Below are 24,644 nucleotides of genomic sequence, written 5' to 3' on the forward strand. Positions count from 1 at the left end.
TCGGAATGTCACGGGTAAACTCCAAATACCAAGGTCTCTTAATTCGCCGACGAGCTGACAGCCTCCTGTAGATTAAATCCAACCATGTACAGGTCTCGTCTTTTAACTCTGCTCCTGTGCTGAGTGATGATGATTCAGAGAAAATGGAAAAACGATCTTTCTCTCGAGCACGTTGTTCGTTAAGACCTCTTAATCTTTTTGCCTCTTTTTTAACAAAGAAATGCGAAGTTTTCCCCCAGGTCACTGTATTCTATGAAACAATTCACAGCTGACTCAATAACTTCTCAGTTTTGTCACTTACCTCGTCACTGGATTCTTGTAGGTCTTCTGTGTCAACACGAGTCATTTCTTCGAGAACATCTTCAAATGGCACAGAAGCCGCCGTTTTGAAATTTGTTTTCAATTTTTATGCGCGCGTCCGTTGATCCGAGATGCAATCACCCCGGCATTTTTGTTGGCGTGTGTGCCCAGAGTGATTGATTAGATACCGAATTTGTGACATTGCATTGTTTGTACCTAATCAGCTGCATTTGATCTTGCAACTTTTATGCTCTCTTACACCGACTTGTTATACCAACTGATCGCTAAAATTGAGTTTACTAGTTGAACTAGGTTATCATATAGGGTACAACGAATCCGAAAATGTTAATTTTATTGGCAAGTCATATGAAGCAAAAGTGACCACATACCTTTCTTACGAAATGCGCAGAAAAAGTGCAAAGTTGATTTGGGCATCAAAGAGTAGTATAAGAATTGTTAACAAATTCGACACAATATGTGACACAAAGACAAATGTACGCGTAATAATCACAAACACTTAGTTAAAATACCCTTTGGACACGTTGCTGATAAAGACGGACAAGGCATATAATTTATATGGACAAGTTATATATCCATATAATTGACACATTAAACTGTTTCTTAATAGTTTCTTAGTAAGATCATCAATTTCGGCGATTGTCCCTTTTTAAGAGCTCCTGCCTGAGAGCATTGAGAATCGTGCGACAGCGACTATTTTGGCACAGTGCTCATATTTTGCCTCAAGATACCCTTTGGTGACCTGTTTTCAAAAATCACAATTGCAAGTTCCAGCGCTTTTTTGTTTTTGAAAAAAAAATTCGAAAGTTTGAAAATGCGGTCAAAGTGCGTTTTCCGCCCAGTGGAATGCCCCAAATAACCCGAAAAGACGAAGCGTTCGTAAAATCTTGAAATTCTATCAAGTACTGTTAAATTTTCCTCAGATATAGAATAGCTATTCCTCTTTACGGCTAAAGTTAAAAGGTATGTCAAATGCTCTATTATTTTAAGGTTTCAACCATTCAAAAAACATTTCCGGCGACCGGTTATCGAGAGGCGAAATATTGGCTATTTTTGACTGGATAAAACCCTCTCTGGTACCTAATTATTTAAGAATCTAACTCTACAGCTGAAAAGATTTGTCTTTTAACTGTTATTCTGCCAAATCTCAAGGTCGGACTCGAACTGGTTCCCTTTGAAAAATCCTGGAATCCACGAACAATGTTCAGCACATCTTTCAAAATATTTGTCTACCTTTCGATGTAAAGAAAGACCGAAACCTCAATGTTCGCTGCTTTGTACATTTAAGTGACTGGATTATCGTTATTTCTGAGCAACTTACGAAATAAAATGCTAAAATATATATTTATCGTGTGATTATTACTTTGAGATTTCAAGATAAGTTGTTGTGGGAAACTGTTTTAAAATGACATGGCGACTTGCTATGTAAACATTGCGGAAATGGTCGTCTTTTCTCGGATGTATTTTCAACTTTATGAATGCATTTCAGAACCGTACGGGTCCGCAAATGATCCCAGGACCGCAAATGATCCCGGACCGCAAATGATCCCCAAATTGGACCGCAAATGATCCCGGACCGGAAATGATCCCCGATAGGGACCGCAAATGATCCCAAGAGCGCAAATGTTCCCGGACCGCAAATGATCCCCAAATTGGACCGCAAATGATCCCGGACCGCAAATGATCCCCAATAGGGACCGCAAATGATCCCGACTAAAAAATACCGAATGGCATGGATGGTGGGATGGTGTGGATAGGCAATTGGCGTACGTGAATACCGATGTTTTTATTAAAGCCATCTTACAATTAAAATCAAGAAAAAATGAGGCTTACAACTTGCATTTTCGACTACATTTTCTTGGAACTACGATGTTATGAATATCACCACTCAACCATCAAAACGCGACTTGGCTTGCATTTCTTTGCAATTCTCAGTAAAATTATGATCAGTGCAACATACGCTACATATCCTCCTTTCTTAAACACTGATATTTCGGTGTTATAGATAAATCACATTTTATCAGCCACTAACGCCACTCGTCTAAAGTTCTAAACTAAAATCTAACCATGAAGCAACTATTAAGGAAGACGCTGTCACCTGAGTAGACCTACAAGCCTGTCGCTTCATCACTCTGTGAAACACCTACTGTATAGCACTGGAAATTTGAACAAATTTATTTTGTTATTTTTTCCTTGGTCGTATTTTGGCTTTAATTCCTCCGAAATGACTACTTGAGTATTCTAAGAAGCCAAAATCCCAAGCTATAGTTATGAAGTTCAGCTTCATGACCAAGCAAGGCCAAGGCTTGCGGTTAGTTTTGACAAGTTAGCTGTTTGATAGATGTTTGATACTATCGCCTCCGGGATTTCGAGAATGTTTACAAGTATGTGTTTTTCTAAGAATTCTAATTCAATAGGTCAGGCATAAGAAGCGGTATATTTATATCTGTTAACAATTAGCGTGCTTCGTTTGGAAACCAGAGCATTTTGAATTTCAGGGTTATGGAGGTTGCGTGACACAAGCCTACTATCGAGTTTGTTAAAATATATATACTTATCTCATGATTTTGAGCCTTTTTGGAAGTTAGAGCATCAGGAAAAGTGCTTATGTAAATCCTTGTTTGTTTATAATGGTAATTGAACTGAGTGGAGTGCAATTTGGTCTGAAATCATACGCGTGATTTCAAAATCGAACGAGCGCGCAGCGCGAGTTCGATTTGAAATCACAAGTATGATTTCAGATCAAAATTGCACGACATGAAGTTCAATTGCCACTTTATTAGATCCATTTTGAAATCGCACAATTTTATCGCCTTAATTTTTAGACTTTTGGTGTATTGTTCCAGTAGCCGGTTTGTTAAAAAAAAAGCGGAACCGGAAACGCCTTTACGTCTCATTTAGTATGCAAAACGATGTCATGTGACGAAAACTCATCCGAGCATGACAAAGAAACAAGCGGTTTTGAAGTCAGAACAAAAATAGTCTGCTTCAGGTATAAAAGTTCAATTCTCGTCAGTTGAATCAATGATGGAAGGTCTTTCTTTCTTCTGTGGTTGAGGCTGAGACTTTTCATTGTCTTTGGAGAAGGAATTTGAAGGTGCATCCTGCGTAATTCTGCGATGGATTTCTTTTGAGTTGTGAAACTCCCTCGAGTGCACGATGCCCAGTGGATGGTACGGTTTTTTTCTTTCATACCGTTTAATGGCATGATTTTAAGGAAGTCCAGCTCGTTATCATCTCCGTTTCTTTTTGTGACCTCGGCGAAGGACTCAATACTCAGGACCTTGTCAAGTTCTTGCGGCGCCATTTGTTTCAAGATATTTCCAAGATGGCGGGACTAACACCAGCTTCGTAAGACGTTCATTCATTCACTGTTTTGTGGAGCGGGGCGTATTTTGACTATGTTTATTCACAGCGACAGAGTTGAGCTCTTTTGTTGCTTCGTTTGAAACTACCAGAAACCTGGAAACATCTACCTTCTTGAGATGGCCCTGAATTTGTTGTTGTGTGGTTTTCGTTTGTTTATGTTTTACTGGACTGGGTATCATACGGATTTTGAGCAGATGTTGAAGAAAAATCGCCAAAATATTCGCCAAAATGGACACTGAAAGTTGGAAACTTCCATTAAAGTTGGTGTTCAGCCTGAAGGAGCTGATAATCGTCATTTAGAAACTGTAATTAATTACATCCGTCAAGTTTTTTGGAAAAAAAAAAACACAATAACAACAGAGTTTTGGCAATACTAGCTGCTAAATTCTCCACACAATGGCTTTTTGCCTTTCATTTTCCTGAAATTTTATTGTTTACTTTAAACTAATATTGAAATCTGATTTGTTGTTTTGTTTTACTGTCCCATTCTCAATGGCTGAGAAAAAGATGCGATTTAGAGCAAAAAATAGTGCGATTCGTGAATAAATCGCACCATTGAGAGTCAATCAGATTCCAAGGATAGCCAGTGATTTCAAAATGGATTTAATAAAGTGCTGATAATCAGTCGCCTTGAAACCCAAAGTAAGTTCTAGATGTTTACACTATATTCCGGCTGCCATATTGGTGTACCACGGATGTATACCAACATGACGTTTTCTTACTGGGCTCTGTAAATTTCTCGGAAACATTTACTACGAATTTCTGAAGTTTGGGGAAACGCGCAGGCCTAAAACTTGGAGAAGTGTCTTAATTAGTTATCTTCTATAGCGTACGTCGCAATGTCTTAGCTTTTTCCATTGGTTGGTTTTCGATTTATTATTTTATTTTTTTTTTATTGCGTGACAGTGAAAACGATCTGAACCGTTCGAAGAACAAAACAGCAACTGTGGAATTTTTTTTTTTTTTTTTTGTAAAATGATAAAACATGTTTTTTAGGTCATACTTTTTGTATATGTTCCCACCTTTCTCCGATATAAATCCATGCCATTCCTTATTTTTTGATCGGGATCATTTGCGGTCCAATATGGGGATCATCTCCGGTCTGGGATCATTTGTGGTTCAATTTGGGGATCATTTCCGGTCCTGGGATCATATGCGGACCCGTACAGAACTCTCCAAACAAGATTTGGTAAAAGATAACATCTCATCAGTGTCTAACAGCGCTTAGTTTACGCGCAATGGTGTAAAATTATTTGTTATTTCTCATTTTCCGACTGGACTGTAATTTGATCTAATTTCACCTTTTACCTACAACTTTCCGATCCCACGCAAACCACGGACAGTCATATATATATATATATATATATATATATATATATATATATATATATATTTCTAAAATAAACACAAAATACGCTCCAAAACCCGTTTTCCCATCTACTTGCTATCGCTCCAGCTTTCAGCTAGCATTAACGCATCCGTTGTAGGAACCAGATGTGTTTGAAATCTTCCCGAAAGGTCAGTTTATTTACAAAGTAACACAACAGCCAAGTCACGTGCACACCAAAGTGCGGTAAAATTATTGGCCATGTTGAACTGGAAAACCAGGAACATATGAGACCAGTCCTGCTGTTGGCTTAGCTGTGCCATTTTGTGCCCCTAAGTGTTTGTATTTTTCACATGGCATTTTTCTGTAGCTACATTACGCCACAAGGTAGGTCCAGCGTTTGCGGACAATCGAGCGACTATCCAGGACACCTCGAGTGCGTTAGCCTAAAGGACTGCACAAGAGATGTCAGCAGTCATTTGGCAAGCTTCAAACTAAACGGGGATGAGGGTATTAATACAGAGATGAAGTTACTGTTGGCGAGAGCTGGTGAGTGGTGTCATTTATGCTATTTTTGAACCGGTAGTGCCCACATACAGATGAGATGTTTAGCTAAAAGTTGTCAATGTTTTAGGTGTGATTAAAGTGGAAGAAGAGCACGAGTTGCTTAATATTTGTCCGCACCACAGAGCCGTTTATGGTATCCGTTGGACGACAGGAAAATCTGCCTGCACAGTCCCTGCAGAGATGGCCGCCCACAAATCAGTGAATGCTAAAGCTAAAGGAAGCTACCGAGTGAATAGCCACCAATCAGCAGTAATTTTCGAGGAAACCGAGATTCTCATTCCAGTTGGATCGCGTGATTTTTTTCATTTTTATCAGTTGCATATAGCCTAGAATGTCTACCAGGTCTCGATCTCTGTGGAACACCTTTGGCTGCGCCTGCGGCTGAACAACCTGTACTACATGCTGAGTCATCTCAAGAACAATCCACGGTGAGAAGCTGACTAATTTTGCGCCGGGTGTTAATTTAATCATGCCAGCCCAAAACCCACCCCAACACCATCGCACACACTTCAGAACATACACCCACATACGAAAAATAAAATAAACACGCTTTTTAGTTACTATTGAAATTATTTTTACTTACAGCAGACATTGGTGGAAAAGGATCCCTCGGACAGCGATGTTTCATCTGAAGATCTGGCGGCACAATTATCAAGGCTTGCAATTGACGATAAGACTTTCCTTAGTCCAGATACAGATAGCATCGTTTCAAGCACGAGCGAGGAAACGCAAGCTTTGAAGGCAACGTCGGTGGTGTCTCGAGAAAGGTTGAATGAGTATTTACTCTCCGACGGTATCGCTCCGATAGTTCAACCCTGGCTTGAGTGGGAACAAGTCTCTGACAGAATCAAGCAACGATACACCAAAAGAACGGCAGAGATCGTGTCCTCAGACCTCCGCACAATCAGCCCGGAAGACGCAGGTTCTCTTTGGCAGGCCACTGTCTCGTCTGTTGCCATGAAGAAGACCCTTGGTCTAGAAGACTTATCGCAGCCGTCAAAAGACTACCTCGAGGCTTTGGCAGAGGCTTACGGCAATGCAAATGGCTGGGACACGAGAAGACAGATTCTGTCCATCATGGCAGGTCTTGCCAGCTAAAAGGCCATCTCAGTGTTTATACCAGGTTTGTCGAGATATCACTACACCATAGCCAACGTTCATAGCCTGCAGTTTGGGCGCGGCGCTTCCGTGACCTACCAACCATTAGTGAGAGTAAGAGTTGAGCGGCAGCAGTTGGACCATTTTCTGTCCTTCATTACGAGTAGTGGTATGGGCTAGTCCAGTACGGATTTGACAGGTATTGTGATGCAAATGAAAAAGTATTGTTATGAAAAGGAGTTCTATTGTTTTCTCGAGTTTGACGTATCCATGGTAACCAGAAGCCCTGCCCCCTTTGAAGTCATTAATTTCGTTTCCGAGTTGACCGAGTAAAAAGCCTGGTTTCTAACATAAACAAAGAAATCACGCAATTTTAAAGTTAACCATTAACTTTAATATCAAATGTTTCCCTAAAATTACAGGACAGAGCCGTGTGCAACTCCCTAGTGGATTGCGCTCAACTTATGAATGAAACTATTTACAAAAGTGTTTACAAATGGCACAACAGTTCAATCATGTCCACGTCCTCATTTGTTATTCTTTCATAGCCATAGGGATATGTTTTGAAGGTGTAGGGATCTATCACTCGTTTTTCGTACACAAGCTGGTACTTTTTCGTCTGAGAGACTGTGGTCAGTGAGTACTCTTTGGAGTTTCGGACGATGTGATAAGGCTTGTAAATATCAGTTTGTCGCGTTTTCTCGAGAGAGCGTTGAATTTCGTCTAAAACATTTTACCGCAACACTTGATAATTTAACTGCTTGCTACCTTCACTGTTTAAAGAGATTCCCCTCACTTTGCATTCTTCTTTTTCTTTCTTCGTGAGGTAACCATAATTTTTCGGTCCCGCGGACGCAAATTCAGTGATGAAGTCGTCTTCTCCCAACTCGTCCTTGAAATCACCGAGAAAGTCGTCGAGGGGCGGATTGTTTTCATAAGGTAAACTGGAAAAAATAACGCTGTCGGTGTCTTTGTACTGTACTCGTTCTTGTAGCATGTCCAGAGCTACATACAAACGAAGTCGAGCCCAACATGTCGTGAAACAAGCGATGAAAATGTTGAGGTTTGGTGAGACAGGTTCGTCATTCGATTTCAGTTTATAGTGAATTTTAACGATGTCTTCAGACAAAACACTCACGTAGCAAATGTCATTTGCATCACTTTCATGGAATGCACTGAACCTCATAGGATCTCCGAACTCTTTGATTTGAGTTTTGTTGGTGCGCTGGCCAAACTTCCCCCACATGGAATTTAACATCATTTTTGCAAGGCTACGTTTGCCGGGATTCTTTTCAATGTTGTTGCGGTTGAGTTCGATGCCCTCTTTCGCTTTGTAGGATCTCAGATGTTCTTGCTGTTTGACGGGATCATCGCCTACATGAGCTGGCCAGCCGCTTGCCTCCTCTTTAATCTTTAACCATGTATTCACATAGTCTTTAAAGAGACCTTTCCTCGTTTCAGAAAAATGCCACACTTCGTGAATGTAAGTTATTTTGTAGTCCTTTTCAACGGCTTTGTTCAGTTCGGAGGTACACCATGTACCTGTAATTTGTCTTTCACTGTCGCTGTGACTGCAAACCCAGGACCGTTGTAGCACTGGTTTTTCCATCTCTTCTTGTACACAGGCTCTACATAGCGGGAATGTTAGTTTACCATTTTCACGCAGCGGAAGTACTGGATGAAATAGTTTTTCTGGAGGTAAGATTGTGACCTTGGCAATCCCGAAGTAATTTTGGATGTCTGTGTCTTCCGGCTGTAATATAATTTCAGGGTGGCCAACAGGATACTCAGCATTCTTATTAATGAACGGATAGAGAGATCTAAAATCATAGTAATGAATCTTCTCTCCTGAGGCGACGTCAGCCAGATGATAGAGTTTGACAGCGTTTGTTCGTCCGCCGCAGAAGGCATCACGGGGATTTAGTGGCTCCACCAAATCGAGGCTGGCTACAAAGTTCCTGACGTCCTGCCTTTCTTCTTTCATTTTCCGCCAATCACACTCCCACATTTCGATGACGTTGTAACCTTTGTCACGCAAGAATTGTAGTTTTCCTGAGTGCAGAGATACACGTCGGCAGTGCAGCGGTGCTCTAATCTAAGGTGTGTTTCGGATCTGTTGGGATAGCATTTACGACAGCCATGCCAAAAGCAACCTTAAAATTCGTAGACGGTGTTCGTAGTTGCATCGTAGCCGTCCACGGTGTAGCGACTGTTGGGGATACGGTATTCCCCATCATTTCCAACATGTTGAATTCTCCCACTGATCTGACTTTGTTGCCACAGTAGATATTCCATGGCAACTTTCGACTGATTTGTTTTTAGTCGCCAACAGTGGAGAGGCTCGGAAGCAATTGTGTTGGCTTCCATTCGGTTTTGTCGCAGGTCTCGATTGCATGCCGAAGCAATGGTAATATGACTGAAGGGGTCAAACTTTGTCTCTTTTTCAAAAAGCCGTTTGAAAGTAAGGCATCCCTCCTTCAGTAATTTCACGTCCGACTCGCAATATTCCAGCAATTCTTTCTGGATATCGAACACTACATTCTCAGCTCTTTCTTTATCATGCCATTTCTCGAAGTCTTTACGGCCGTTGACAGACATTGATTCAGGCATGTAAAATTCTTTCTCGGGAATTGGTCCCACGTAGTCTTGATTTTCAGGCGTGTTAAACAGGTGAGGAAAATAGCCCTTCTTTAACTCTGTCAATCCGAATGTCTTTGGTATGCAGAAAGCGGCATTTGAAAAAATGACAGAGAGTCAATAAAGTTAATATTGTCAAAGGTTAATTGGAGAAGTTTAGCTCCATTTCTGATTTGATTGAGGACCCTGTGTTGGCGATGATATTCCTCCACGACGAAATAGGAGTCGTAGCCAGAAAAGTTATGGACCAAAACAGTTACATTGCGCGTGTCTTCTTCAGTTAACGTATCCAGCCATTCCAGGAAATCGCGAATGCAATCTTCACCTTTGAAGAGGAGTGGACAATTATCATCCTCAGTTTCCGCTATTAAAAGATTAGCGATGTGTTTGCCAGTATCTTGCATCGCCTCAATATCGAGGAAAACGAGAATGGGAGGCTTTTCATCATCATCATCATCATCATCATTACCATTATCCTCTGCTTCGGCTTCGGTTATTCGCTTGCGTTTTTTCTTTTTCTTTCTCTTCTTCTTTTTTTCTTTTTTCTCTTCGGTTAGCTCTTCTCTTCGGTGGCTTGCGGCCTCTATGTACTCGTGGCAAGAGGGACAGTCTATGTAACCGCATTCATGTTTTTGTTGCTTCTTGAGACCCACCAACAACTTTTTACAGCTACGACATTTGCGGCGTTGACTGCAAGCACTGATGTTTTTGGAGTCAGCGGTTTCTCCCTTGTAGGATTTCGGCAGATGATTTTGAAAACAAACATCACCATAAAACATCCGCTTACAGGATCCGCAGGGTGTAGCTGGTGGTTGATTACGACACCTGGCCTCTGTAAAGTCCTCACATCCCTTTTGTAAGCAGGAAGAACAATGATCAGGGTTGTTTTCACAGGCGTGTTGACCTTCGTTATTGTAGGGTTTGAGACACCTTGCGCAGAAATAACTGTTACCAAAGAACCCAGGTAACGTATTGATCACATTGTAGTGTTCATTATCATACAACAGTACCAATTGTTTTTCCTGAGGCTTTCCAAAAGAAGTCACGCTATAACCTCGGGTAGGGTCCACAAGTAAGAGCTGATAACTGTTCAAGGACGGCGTCAATGCAAATCTAGTGAGTTCCTCGTAACCGCATTTTCTCATTTCTACATTAGCTTCTATATGCAGCTTGATTGCTTCATCTCTCTGGATAGAGAAACCTCTTCTGAAGCTGTTCCATTTAGGGTGATCATCCACTCTAGCTTTAGCTGTCACAATGGCGCTGGCGTAGCATAGTTCATTTTTGTTATCGATACTGATGATAGAACCTTTCAAACGTTTGAAAGTTTCTGGATTAGAATGTCCAGGTTTCAATTTTCGTTTCTGACCGCTACCGCGAGGAGATGTACGAACGTGTGTAAAAGATAATTGAAACGAATCATTCATTTCAAAGTTCTCGTTTGAGTTTAACACCTGTGACATTTGCTGCAGCAGACTGTCGACACAATCGCTACCATTTAACCATTCCCCCGCCGGTAACCCTCGATAAGCATAGCTGTTGACTAAGCGATTGCTGGCTAAATTGAAGTAGACACGGTCAGCGGCTGGTATCCTGTCTCGGAGAATCAAATTTTGGATTGTTCTATGTAATCCATCAGCAATTGCTGCTGCCAAGTCTTGTTGAGGTATAAATTGTCCCACCTGACGAATGTTGGAGGTGTAGTGACGCTCTCTAACGCCCATTTTTTTGCTGTGACTATCTACGTACCCGAAAAGTTTACTTAGTTTGTTAATTTAATTTTCCTGTAAATGAATAACAACTACACAACTCGCATGAAAACAAATGCCTTCATTAGTCTTTTAGCGTCCGCTCAATTCGCCTTAAAAGATAATAGCCTATTCAGTTAAGCTAACAGAGTCTAATCATTCAACGTTTAAGATAATAGTCCATTGTCACATTCTTGCGTTGAGTTTTCAACTCGTATGCAAATTCCGTTATCCCCCCGGCCAATGGGACAAATTATTTGCATCGCGCGCTAAACTTAAATTTAGGAGTAACGGTTCCATCGTAACTTTAAGGTTTATAAAATACGATCGGACGAACGCTATAGCTTTGCTTATCCTAAATTCGTCCAATGTTACTTGTGTTATACTGGTAGAACGTCTCCAAGTCCGTCATCGAGCCATTCAAAATCAAAAGAACTTCATTTCAAAAACCGTAACCGCCTTCGAATTCCAGACCTGATATAAAGGATTACAGCGAGCTATTCAAAATCAAAAGAACCTCTTTTCAAAAACCGTAACCGCCTTCAAATTCCAGACCTGATATAAAGGATTACAGCGAGCTATTCAAAATCAAAAGAACATCTTTTCAAAAACCGTAACCGCCTTCAAATTCAAGGCCCGATATAAAGGATTACAGCGAGCTATTCAAAATCAAAAGAACTTCTTTTCAAAAACCGTAACCGCCTACAACCTCCAGGTCTGATTGAATCACGTATTGATATAAAAAACACAAAGGTTCATTATCGTTTCCATTCATTATCAGTGACTATTCAAAATCAAAAGAACTTCTATTGAATGCTCATACCCTCCTTGAAATTCCAGGTTGTGATTAAAACATGTAGTGGTATTGAAAAGCACAAAGGCTTATCCTTTCCATTCAATTTCAGTGATCTAATTCAAAATCAAAATAATTTCTTTTCAAAGTCCTTAGCCGTCTTCAAATTTTAGGTCTGATTAAATCATGTAAGTTAAAGTATGAAGTTATCTTTTCCATTCAATTTCAACGACCCATTTCAAAATAACGGTACGGATTGGTATTCGCCCGACATGTACTCCAATTTCAAGTTATATTTATTACCTCTTGAGAATCGTTGTCTTAGTCCGCGTTCTCGATAGAACGGACAGCCGCCAAGAGTGGTTCATCAATCAAATTCATTGCTGGTTTTGAGGACGCTGTCAAACTGAATTTTATGACGCTGCAGTTTTGATAATCGTTAATCGATTTTGTGAATAATAAGTGCGCGTCTCCACGTGCTCGAGCACAAAATTAAAAGAACTGGGGAAAGCATGTTGGACCATTGACTTTTATTAATGTGGTGGCTCCTAAAAGAGCCGTTTGGTTCTTACCTACATTAAGTCTGTAGGATTTTAAAAGGTGGCCATACCTTGCTTTCTCTGCTTCAAGAAGACGTGATAAGTTCTGGAGAACGGATACGCCGTAATGACGCGGAATTTGTCGCCGTACGATTCCTTCCATGAAAAATAAACGCAAATCTCGTCCGTGGGATAACCCCACGGACAGACTCCGATGACTTTCTTCATTTTGAATACGTACATGTAATAGTGGCCATGTCCCGTCTTGTAACCTTCTTCGACGATTTCATAATCGTCACTATCGACGAAAGTTTTCCTTTCCAGAAAGGCCACAGTTGACGTTAAATTAAACGTCCGCAGGAATTTGGATGCATTGAGTTCCTTATCCAAATCCACGTGCCTTTCATTTATGTGCTCAGCATGGTCGTGAGATAGGATGACATAATCGTTTTCAAAACTGACCGCCATTTTTCCACGAGTGAGAATGAGAATATTTTTTCTCTACTATGCCTGATCTTTTATGAGCACACCCAAGTTGAGTGACATGTACCATCTATGTTTAGCGAGCCAATCAGAATAGTGCGACGCTCTGTCGAACCAATCCGATTAGTGCATTATGGCGGTATGAACGGTGGGGTAGTCTTTGAAATACCGTGCCTTTGAAAAACCCGTCCTTTTGAAAAAAAAAAAAAAATCCGTCACTTTGAAATAAGCGTCGCGCTAGCTAATATTACTTCACGCAAATCGAGTGAAATCGAGTCCAGAGTATTTTACAGTTTTCATTGCAAAAACATGGCGCAACGTCAATCCCGAAGGCTACGTGGTTTGGATGCAGAAATAGTGCCGGAAACTGCCCGCGACAAACACTGTGTATTCTGTTTGACCGATGAGAACCATGGTTTCAATATTATCGGAGGAAATGTCCTACGCTTCCCATGCTGCAAGAAGTTCGCCCACCGCAGTTGTCAAAGAGAATGGGAAAGAAACTCGCCTCTGTGTCCCCACTGCAGAAGAAAACTAGGTGACGAACTCCCACCTGTGGAACTTAATGAACCTCGTAACAGAGAGGTTTCACCGCGACAGCGAGAAATAAACGCTCTTCAAGAAGTGATACAAGATAGGGAAGGACTCGAACGACGAATTAACGCGGTAAGTTTGACTTTATATATATATATATACATGTCAGTTTTAAGGTTGACTTGACTATCACGTGCGTCCAGTGAGTGAGCGATAAACCGACGCTAGTTTTGTGCGCGTGGCACAAAGTCTAAAGGATTCCACATACACATTGCTGCTGCGTGCTTACGAATGCCAAACATTAATCGTACGATTTTTTTCTCTTCAGTTAGAATTTGGCTACCCGCTTCCTACAGAACATGTTCGATTTCTGATGGAGAGAATCTTATATGGTCTGATCCATTCACCATTCGTTCAAATTAATGTTATGATAAGATTAGCAATTTGTGACGCTGATACAGAACTTAATCGAGTCTATTTTCGCATATTTCTGGACTATGTTTTACCCAAGGAAATTCAAAATTATTGCAGTATTTTTATAGTGTGTCACCAGCGCGACATTTATGATTACAGGTTAGAAAGAATTATGTTAATGTAGTTTTTTCTTGCTTTGTTTCAGTTTCATTTTCCCTACCACATCAGTACGGATAACATTGTGACGGTTTTTAATGTTTTAGAAAGTGTCATCCAAAACATTGATAGGAATGTTTATCATGTAATTTTTTTATGTTGCGACTTGCCATGTAAATAACCTTTGGGATAACATTTGTTTTCGAGAGTTTGTTTACTATTTATTTCCATGGGAAGTGAATCAAATCATAGAATTGTATTGTGTTTCAACCGACATGCATTTAAATAACGAGTATGTAATTCATTCAATGGATGAAATCCAAATCCAATGAAATCCAACGAAACTGCCGTAAAGTATATAGAAAGAAACGACCCATCACGACCTCGCAATGAGCGTTCTCCGACATGTACACCTAACACAGAAAACTCAGTGCGGAATGTGACGCCAGCGGAAAATGTATTTAACGCTGCCAAAATGTAGTTGTCTCCTTGTAAGATAAATGGATGGTAACTCAAGAAGGTCTACATAAACAAGATGGTTCAAATGACCTGAATGTCAAGAATAGAACGAAATAAATGTATGTTGTTTGCCGGCTTGGAGGTTCGTATAGTGAAAACTGTGACCGAGGTCTTGAAAATGCTGCCCGAGGCCAACCGAGGGCGGCATTTTCAAGACCGAGGTCACAGTTTTTCACAATACAGACCGACTCTAAGCCGGCAAATATAATATTTCTTTTTTTTTTTTTTCCTACGGTAAATTGGCTTGCAAATGGATTTGTTTACGCAACTTTGTCATTGGCTCACGTGCCCTCTACAAACCATCGTAAAAAATCTAACGAGCGAACGAGCGAGGAACTCAGATACTAGAGAAAGAAAGATGTATCATGGAACAGGTTTATTTCGAACTACTTTATGTTAGATGCATCTAGTTCACCAGTTAAGTTGTCCAATTTTTTTTTTCCCCGGTATGAAATTTCGTACAAAGTTTGAAGTTTTACTACTAAAACAATTTCTTTCAGTCTTTCGGAATCACTCGAAATCAGACTTTTCTACCGTAAATTGAGTGGCAGAAAGCGAGGAAATCCGTTAAGTGTATTCCACAGAAATTATCTTAAATACAGCAACCATCAGAGAGGTAAACTCGACTGTAAATGACTTTTGTTTTGCTTAAAGTTGTGGGGCAAGAGAAACACAGGAGACACAGGATTGCGCGCCATTACAGCGCCGAGCTACAAACAACCAGAAAAATTCTCAAAACTTTAAAATACTTAACCGATTTTACTTAGAGTGACCTTCCTTGCCATTTAAAAATGAATAGAGATAAACTTATGTTAAGTAATCGTCGGTGGAAGCGTGAAAAGGGCAAAGGTGGACCATTACCGCCGGTTCATACACGAAAATTGACCAACACGTCGACGTCGCCCGCGCCATTTCCCAGCGTCATCGTGACCGTGGTCAGAGATAGGAAAATGCGGACTGCGCTAAGAACCAATCAGATTGCAGGATTCGTTACCGCACCCTTTTGGGAAAAAATAATAAAATGTTACCTTTGAAAGAGGAACGATATTTGTTCAGAAAGAGATATATGTTATTTGCCGACCCTAAGCCGGTAAATAAGATGTTAATTTTTTTTTTCCTGCAGTAAATTGGTTTTACAGATTTACTTACAGTGGCTTTCCTTGCCATTTCAAAGTGAACAGAGATAAACTTGCGTTGACTAATCGTCGATAGATGTGTAAAAAAAGGCAAAAGATTGACAATTACCGCTAACATTTAGGAGCGAAACTTAAGCAGCGAGGAAAAAATCCGGCCCGCGGGCCGTACCGTGAAAACCTGGACCGGTCACGTGCGTATGATTCGCCAATCAAATTCGAGGATTTAGGATTCCGGCCCGCTCAGACGCTTGAGAAAAAAATAAGTGTTTTTATTATTTTTCCTCAGAATGAACACTTTGAACTCTCGTTCTCTGCCCAACACTTAAATCAACGCATAAATGAACACCGTTATTCAGCCATCGGAAAACACTTTGAAACACAGCATGGGAACAACAGAACAAACGCTGACCACCTTTTCAAAGTTCTGAGGAAATGTAACAGCAAGTTCGATTGCTAAGTCTACGAGATGCTATACATAAAGGATCGACATCAAGCGTTCTCTTAACACGCAAACCGACTCCATTCGCGCCAAACTGTTTACTTAACACTTTCGTACACTTTTTTTGTATTGTTTTTCCTACCTTGGAAATTATACGCATAGAACCCGCAAATATTTTATGTATTGATTATATTTTATATACGCATAGTACACGTTATACTTTTTCACTTTTTACCTTAATAATGGAATAACGTAGCGCCGAAACCTTGTTCGTTTTTTACATGTGTTTTACAAATTTTTAGCGTTAAACTTCTTGTTCTACTTGATAGCAAAAATTACCAGCGAACTAAGGATCCACTTTGTTTTTCCGCGTAGCGTGACGTTAAAAACTAGAATTTTTGAGGGAAAAGTTTAGCCCAGATAATGGTAAGGATTTGGCGAGTTCGAAATTTTTATGTAGTAAGAAAACGATGTCACAGCTAAAATATGCTATTCTGCTGTCCAACTAACTATTTTAACGGATCTTTCAGTAAATCAAGGGTAACAATAGCAGAAAGTGGGAATAAAGTGATATTCTTCGCTAAAAAAATTTCGCGGGAAATGATTCTCGCTAATGATTTTTTTTGGGACTTTGCAAGACCAGTTACTCCGATTTACCTCAAATTTTTAACAATTTTAACTAAACTGCATAGTGATGGCAGTGCAAAAGACTGTCAAAAAAAAAAATCTTTTCTGTAGGAATAAAATACCGCACTTTTGAAAAACGAGTCGCTGAGAATGGCTAAAGTCACGCCATTAACGATTCAGCGGCGATATATGGCACCTTAAGAAAACCGTAGAATTAAAGCGAAAGACCTCAAATATATCTCAGTCAACCAATAACGGGACAAATATTATCGCAAAAAAATGACTTTCAGGAATTTCGGAAAATGGCTAAAATTTGAGTCACGCCCACGGAACGATTCAGCGGCGATATATGGCACCTCAAGAAAACCGTAGAATTAAAGCGAAAGGCCTCAAACATATCTCAGTCAACCAATAAGGGGACAAACATCGCAAAAAATAAGACTTTCTGGAATTTGTAATAAGCATCTCTTAGCCTCACCTAAAGTTGCAGGAAATTTCGGCCATTTTAGACCGCTTGCCAGGCCAAAATTATGATGTCGTGATATCTCGAAGAAAAACGAACACCTTCCTCGGCAAATGCCATGGTTGTTAATCTTTTCGGATAGCTTTTAAACTGTGAAAATTAAGATGAAGGTAAACAGCCGACCTCAATCTTTTCCTGCTGCCCAGTTTTCTCTGACAATGACACTTAACTGAGATACGAAACTTCAACGCTTCAATTAACGCCATTTTCGTCTATAGGAGTACCTTAATTAGCAAGACAAAAGTCATATTTTAAATAAAATTTGCCCATTTGTCCTTTAGACATTGAAGGAAGTAAAAGACAAGTAAAGAGTAATATCTTTAGGTGAATATATTCCAGTAGAAACCGTGGTATATTTTCAATATCTTTGCAAGAGATGTATATGATGTGTGCCTATATGATAAGTGAAGCCTTGGAGCTGACTGGCTTATAGCTGCCGGACTTTACCACGGTTTCTATAACATGAAGCGGCTAGGAGTATTTCTACTCTTCCTGGACGGGAAGCTAGTCCATCGCAGGTCACTCCCCCGCAATTTGGCAGCTTTTCCAACAATTCGCCGGTACCCATTTATATTCCTGGGTGGAGAGAGGCAATGTGAGAGTTAAGTGTCTTGCCCAAAAAAACAACACAGTGTCCCCGGCTAGGGCTCGAACTAGGCCCACTCGATCCGGGGACGAGCGCACTAATCATGAGGCCTCCGCGCCTCTATTTACATGATAAGTTGAGATTTAAATAAAATAAACTAGTCATAATTTTCAAAAGTTTTTTTAATAAAAACTAGACGCTTTGCTACGTGTACCCAGGCACGTAGGGGCCAAACCACCCCCCTAATGTTTCATGAAGGCTATATTTGCTTGGTTTATATATTTCTCAACCAAGTTTGGGAGATGAGCTTTCTTTGTTCTCCAGTTTATTTTAATTTGGAAGTTGTGACAAAATGTCAGATTATGACGTCATAATTGATGACGTCACCCAAACGTGCTATAATTTTTTGTAAAATCTGATAAAAAGATTATGTCATTGAAAAGGCCTTGACTTAAGGAATAAAATGTCGGAAACCGTGTTTTGCTATGAAGATTATTTTTTGAGATATGATAAGTTAAATATTTTTTTGTATCTCTCCCGGAATTTGCTTAACCATACTGTCCTTCTTAAGTCAGTCTCTCTGGTTTATTTTTTTCACTTTTATTCTAGGAAGGCTAATAATCTAGAAAAATAGAAAGCTTGATGTTGTCAAAAATCGTGTGGTTTTAGAAATTTGATTTTCGGCTTTGTTAGGATGGTATTAACAGTAGCAAAACGGGTGACGTCACAGGTTATGACGTAACGAAACTAATTTTAACGCAATAACACTAGAGGGATAATTTTTTATTCCGATTTTCTTCTTTATTTTTGCTTTAGTCATCTGGCACATCACATGTGCAGCATAGCTGCATTTGCTGGAGCAAAGTTACGGCTCCAATTTGGGGATTTTTCTCAAAGGGGGGACCCCATATTTTGCAGAGTTATTTTTCATGTTTAAAAATGCCATATTTCATTTCGCATATTAAAAACTTCAAAAGTGGCAAAAAAACATGACGTCATCACTGTGACGTCACAACTTTGATATTTACTGACATTTTTCACCTAAATACAATTGCCAATAGGTCTCCTGCTCATCTGCCAAGTTTAGTGTAGAAAGAGTCAATACTTTTTAAGTAATGCGAAATAATGTGAAATACCCAAGTACTGACGAAACATTTGGGGGGTGGTTTGGCCCCTACGTGGCAGTCGTTGTACTGAGAAGCAATAGCTATATTGCAATCGAGCTAAATGTTCTGCATTTGAAGTTGTACTTTTGATATGATTTCTTGGAATCGATTAATAACTTATTACTCGTTTGCAAGTCTTTAGGGTGTGAAATAAGTCAAGGTCTTTATATCAACCTATAAACGTTTCAGTCTATTTTCCTTAACCTGTGTCGTTGTTATTTGCGTTTCTCAAGCAAGCGAGACATTTTGAATTTCATAGTTATGGCGATGCGTGACATAGACCTACGAACGCGGTTGTCGAAATCATATACTTATCTCGTGATTTTTAGCCCATTTAGAAGTTAAAGTATTAGGAAAAGTGCCTATGTAAATGCTTGTTTCTTCAGTACAGATAATCAGTCGCCTAGGTAGCCAAAGTAAGTTCCGGATGTTTACAGTATTTTCTGGCCGCAATGTAGGCGTACTGCGGAGGTACACCGACAAGGCGGTTCCACACTGGTCTCTGTAAATTTGTGCAAAATATTTCGACGAATATCTGAGCTTGGGAAAACGCACAGACTTAAAAATTCGAGGAGTTTCGTCTTTATTAATCTCCTATAACATCACAATTTCTTGATTTTATTCACTAAATGGTTTTCGAATAATTTTTTTTATTGCGTCAGGATTGCGTGACAGTGCAAGCCAAGAATCCTTTTGCTGGGGTCAACATACATTAGTTTCTTTCAGCTTAAATGTCCAATAATTCGCTACATGAGTTTCACTCTTGTTAAGACACAACTCTGTTACAAGCAAATAACGAGAGAATATCGTTTAGTTCGAGATTTTATCTTTATTATACTTTACGAAGTTTCTCAGAGCATTTTACCTAGGTGTACTCGAACAGATGAATTCGTAAACAAATTCTCTAACCTTTCTGCTCTTGTTGCTCAGACGTTCTTGAGCTCGTACTGGGATTCTGCTTGGTTCACGATCACGTCTAAAATTACGAAGACGCTTCTGTAGATGCTTTTTACCAAGTTGAAGAGTTGATAGCCGCGGTTGATGGCTCCCTTGGTATAACTTGATTCATGATTCACTCAAAATGTTAATAATTTGTTCGCTCGTAAATTGATCTCTCGTGAGGCTTGCAGCGACCCGTTCTGAAAACGCTTAACGTCCTTTAGTGGTTGTCTACCTTGAACGGTTTGTTCGTTTGTATGTGATTTCATCGCCCCAGAAATCATGGAATCCGTGCTAACTTTTCTCGACGACAACCTCTGTAAATTCCATGTGCTGTACGCATGCACAGGTGGCGCATGCGCTTTAGATACCAGACGGCGATTTGTGACTGAACGTGGAAAAAAAAAAAAAAAAGGAGCCGAAATTTAAACCCAGGCCTCACTGCCTGGGTAAAAAGTGTGGACAATTCTGTTATCCGTTCTAGTAAATTAGGTTTCCTAAGACCAGTCAAATCACGATTTGATAGGCACACTGGGACACTTGCAGCCTACACGCATTGAACAGGAGCGCTGAGCTACGGCACGTAGCCTGTCGCTAACTTAGTCACGACACGGACGAAAAGGCAGGAACTGTGCTAACACGAGTTAACGACAGAGTTACTATTTTGGACAGTAACTGCTACCACTCGTATTGGACAGGTTCCAGAACCAGTTGATTATTGATTAAACACACAATTTGTTACTACATTATTTGTATTCAATCACCACACTGCATCTCATCTTGCGTCTTTCATGCTCTCTTACACCGTCTTGTTTTACCATTGATCGCTAATATTGAGTTTACGAGTTCAAGTTAGGTTATTATATGGGGTACAACGAATCCGAAAATGTTAATTTTAGTGACAGGTCATACATCACATATATTTCTTACGAAATGGGCAGAAAAATTGCAAAATTGATTTGAACAACAAAGAATAGCGTAAGAATTTGAAAAAAAGAAAAATTCACCAAATCTAACAAAAAGACAAATGTAAGCGTAATAATGACAAACATTTAGTTCAAATACCCTCTGAGGACATGGCTGAGACGGACAAGACATGGTTGATGTGGACAAGTTATATATCTTGTCCGCTTCGGAGAAGATTAATCCGATAACACACATATACCATTGAGTTAAAGTACACTTTATTCTTCTGTTCTATTTTAAAAGTAAGCTTCGATGTAGGTGAAACATCTCAGATCGTGTAGGCGAATCGACTTCAGTGTAGGCGAAACATCTCAGAACGTGTAGGCGAATCGTCTTAAGTGTAGGCGAATCGACTTGTAGGCGAATTATCCTGTAGGCGAAACGACCGGCTTCCGTGTTTATAGCCCGTTTACATTTTTCTATCGCGAGAATGTGTTTTGTCAAGGTATGGTTGTTTGTTCTATTAAATCCAGTTTGTGTTTTACTTTCTGGAATGCTTCATGTTTATACAAGCGATGTAAGTGCTGCAGTTTTCGAGACTTGATGACCTCCAAAACACTGGATTCGATCGATTGAAAATCGTAGAATTGTTTAGACTTTTATTTTTGAAGCTGCGGGAAGCAAGGCGGAATTGGGAAGGACACATTTCATACAATTACCGATTTCACACGTTTTAAGTCGTAACTCCAAATAACTAGTGTAAATTTTTTTTCAAAGTTTGCAGTGAAATTCGTTGGATAAGCGAAAGGGATGTGTTCCCTAAGCGGTCCGCAGACATGAATGCTACGCGGTCATATTTTCGACACTATTGCATAGCATGTTTGTCGCACTGCTGATTTTCAAACCTTCGAAAAACTCTTTAAGTGTAACAATTTTGTTATCATGTAATTCTAAAGGATTAATCTTCGACTTTTATCTAAATCGAAAGAGAAATAAGTGTCGGTTTGGCGGCGTACAGTTGCGACCTATTTACATATGAGTATATTTGGTCGTAACGTTTCTTGGTCGATCATACAACTTTGCGGCTATGTTATAAATACTGCGGGACTTGAAGATATAAGGTTGTCAGTAGTATTTCTACAAATTACTGGTTGGCTTTAAACAGAAAATTTTTAAAATAGCATTTGAAAGTCTGCGGAACAAATTCCAGTAAGAGTTCTTCAATTAATGGTTCTCATAAATTACGACGTAGAAAACTAGTAGAGCCCTACAATACGAAGAAAAAGACTTGAATAAATCAAGTGAAGACAAAAGAGAATCTACACTGCCTTCTTCGTTTATACAACCATTGACATTACAAGCCTTTCCATAAACGTAGTCTAATTCAGGGTCGCTGACGGCGTTTTCCTTCGAATAGTCAATTTCGGCTGGTAAAATCAACAGCGCTTTTTAGTTAAGTTTTGGTACAAACAAAGTTTACCATGAGGATATGCACTTGTGAAACAGTCAATTTAGAGAATAATTTTGCTTCAGTCGGGTGAGGTCAACGTCCTGCGCTCTGATCCAAACTGATTGGTTAAGTGAGGGCAAAGTGCACAGAACAAACTTAGTCATGCAAAGAAAACACGTATGTTACAGAAACCGTAATGACAAGGCACTGTTTAATTGTCTTTCCTGTCAAAATTCGAAACATGTAAAGAACAGACAAAAAATATGCAATACTAATTGAGAAGCCCTTACCATTTCCTTCCATGCATACATTTACCCTCGGGTCGTGATTTGTTGTGGTTGAAAAGGCCCTTTTAAGAGCTAAGAAAATTTCCTTTCGAATGTCACGGGTAAACTCCAAATACCAAGGTCTCTTAATTCGCCGACGAGCTGACAGCCTCCTGTAGATTAAATCCAACCATGTGCAAGTCTCGTCTTTTAACTTTGCTCCTGTGTTGAGTAATGATTCACACAAAATAGAAAAAAGAATCTTTCCGTCGAGCATGTTGTTCGTAAAGACCTCTTAAATGCCGCTTGTTTAACAAAAAAAATGCAGGTCACTGCATTCTATGAAACAATTTACAGCTGACTCAATAGCTTCTCTGTTTTGTCGCTTTCCTCTTCACTGGAGTCTTGTAGCTCTTCTGTGTCAATACCAGTGACTTCTTCGAGAACGTCTTCAAATGGCACGGAAGTCGCCATTTTGAAATTTGTTTTCAATTTTCATGCGTGCGTCCGTTGATCCGAGATGCGATCACCCCGGCATTTTTGTTGGCGCGTGTGCCCAGGATGATTGATTGGATACAGAATTTGTGACATTACATTCTTTGTACCTAATCAGTGCTCTGCATCTGATCTTGCAAATTTTATGCTCTCTTACACCGACTTGTTATACCATTTGATCGCTATAATTGAGGTTACTAGTTTACGTAGGTTAGTATATGGGGTGCAACGAATCCGAAAATGTTAATTTTAATGGAAGGTCATTTGAAGCATAAATGACCACATACATTTCTTAGGAAATACGCGGAAAGAGTGCGAAATTGATTTGGACATCAAAGAATAGTATACGAATTCTGGAACAAATTCTTCACGAAATCTCACAAAAAGAAACGGCGGTCGACGGAGGAATACGCTTTGTCGATAGAAGCGCCTTTTGCGGGTACTTTAGAAAGAGTTGGTATTTCTCGATGGATAAATCGAAGTGGAAGATATATTTTCACAACTCCTTGGGAATAAAATGACATATGCAGACCACGGAAATGCAGTTCTGAGTGGTCAACAAAAACAACAAAACGTTCCGGTGGGACGTGTTATTAAGGTCGTGGCCGCTGTTATGGACTATGCACTGTGACTTTTTTTCAAATGGAGTTTACAAGCGGATGGACTTCGACATTGATGTTGGCAATGACAATGAGTTTGTTTCCTCACACTGAAGAAAGAAAGCTTACATTAGTATAAATTAACTGAAGGTGAAAAAAACATGATCAAAGGAAGATGACACCTCCGTTTGTGTTTTGTCTTGTTGGAAAGGCTGTCAGAAGAAATTATTCCTATCGCTCAGCTCGCTTTAGTGTGCTTTGGCTGCTGGTTCAAAATCATTTTTTGATTCGCTTGCATTGGAGGTGTTCTGTGGTTGAATTGAAAATTGTTTTCTTCGCTAATCACTACCGTGCTCTGAGTTGCTCTGTTTTTCTGTGAATGGAATTAATTATTTCTGCCCTGGTTTCTCAATCTGTCACTGACCGCGCTCCGAGCTACAGGAGTTGTTTTATCGCTGTACCAGTATTCACAACTAGTTCTGTCGTTTCTTTCCCAAGATCGCCATGCTTCTAGTTGTTTGGTCCCTGTGCCGACATTCAAATTTATTTCTCTCGCTGAGCGCTACTGTCCAAGCAGCTCCAATGTATTTGTTGTTGTATTCAAAATTATTTTTGTCACTGATCGTCCCACTTCGAGCTGTTTTGTTGCTGGATTCCAAGTTATTTCTGTTGCTGGCCGCTTCATCGCGAGCTATTGGGGACTTTAAGATCCAATAACGCGGAGGTGACTAAAGCTGACCGGAAGTAAAAATTCCAAAATGACTACCAGGCCGCATGATCGTGACATGAACAAGTCGCCTCCTTGCTCAAGACGAACACGCTGGACGGCATTTTCACGTTGTCAACAAACTGTAAGTATTTCGACTTATTTCACTTACAAAAACACAGTAAATTGGCACTTTTTCTTTGTAGATCGAAAGCCTTATCATCCCGGCTGCATTCGTCTTTTTTTTTTTTGATTTTTTTGTCTGGCTCACTTATATTTTTGAACAAAGTCAGTTGTCATGGCC

General features: G+C 39.9%; 1 pseudogene; it reads left to right on the top strand.

Annotated features, from left to right (window-relative positions):
• The first annotated feature begins 23,435 nt into the window (after positions 1-23,435).
• LOC149105385 (uncharacterized) overlaps positions 23,436-24,644 on the top strand; it is a 3,534-nt pseudogene continuing 2,325 nt past the window's right edge.

Source organism: Orbicella faveolata, unplaced genomic scaffold, assembly GCF_042242905.1.
Source record: "Orbicella faveolata isolate gen_17 unplaced genomic scaffold, um_ofav_v1 contig_34, whole genome shotgun sequence".
NCBI classification, from domain to species: domain Eukaryota; kingdom Metazoa; phylum Cnidaria; class Anthozoa; order Scleractinia; family Merulinidae; genus Orbicella; species Orbicella faveolata.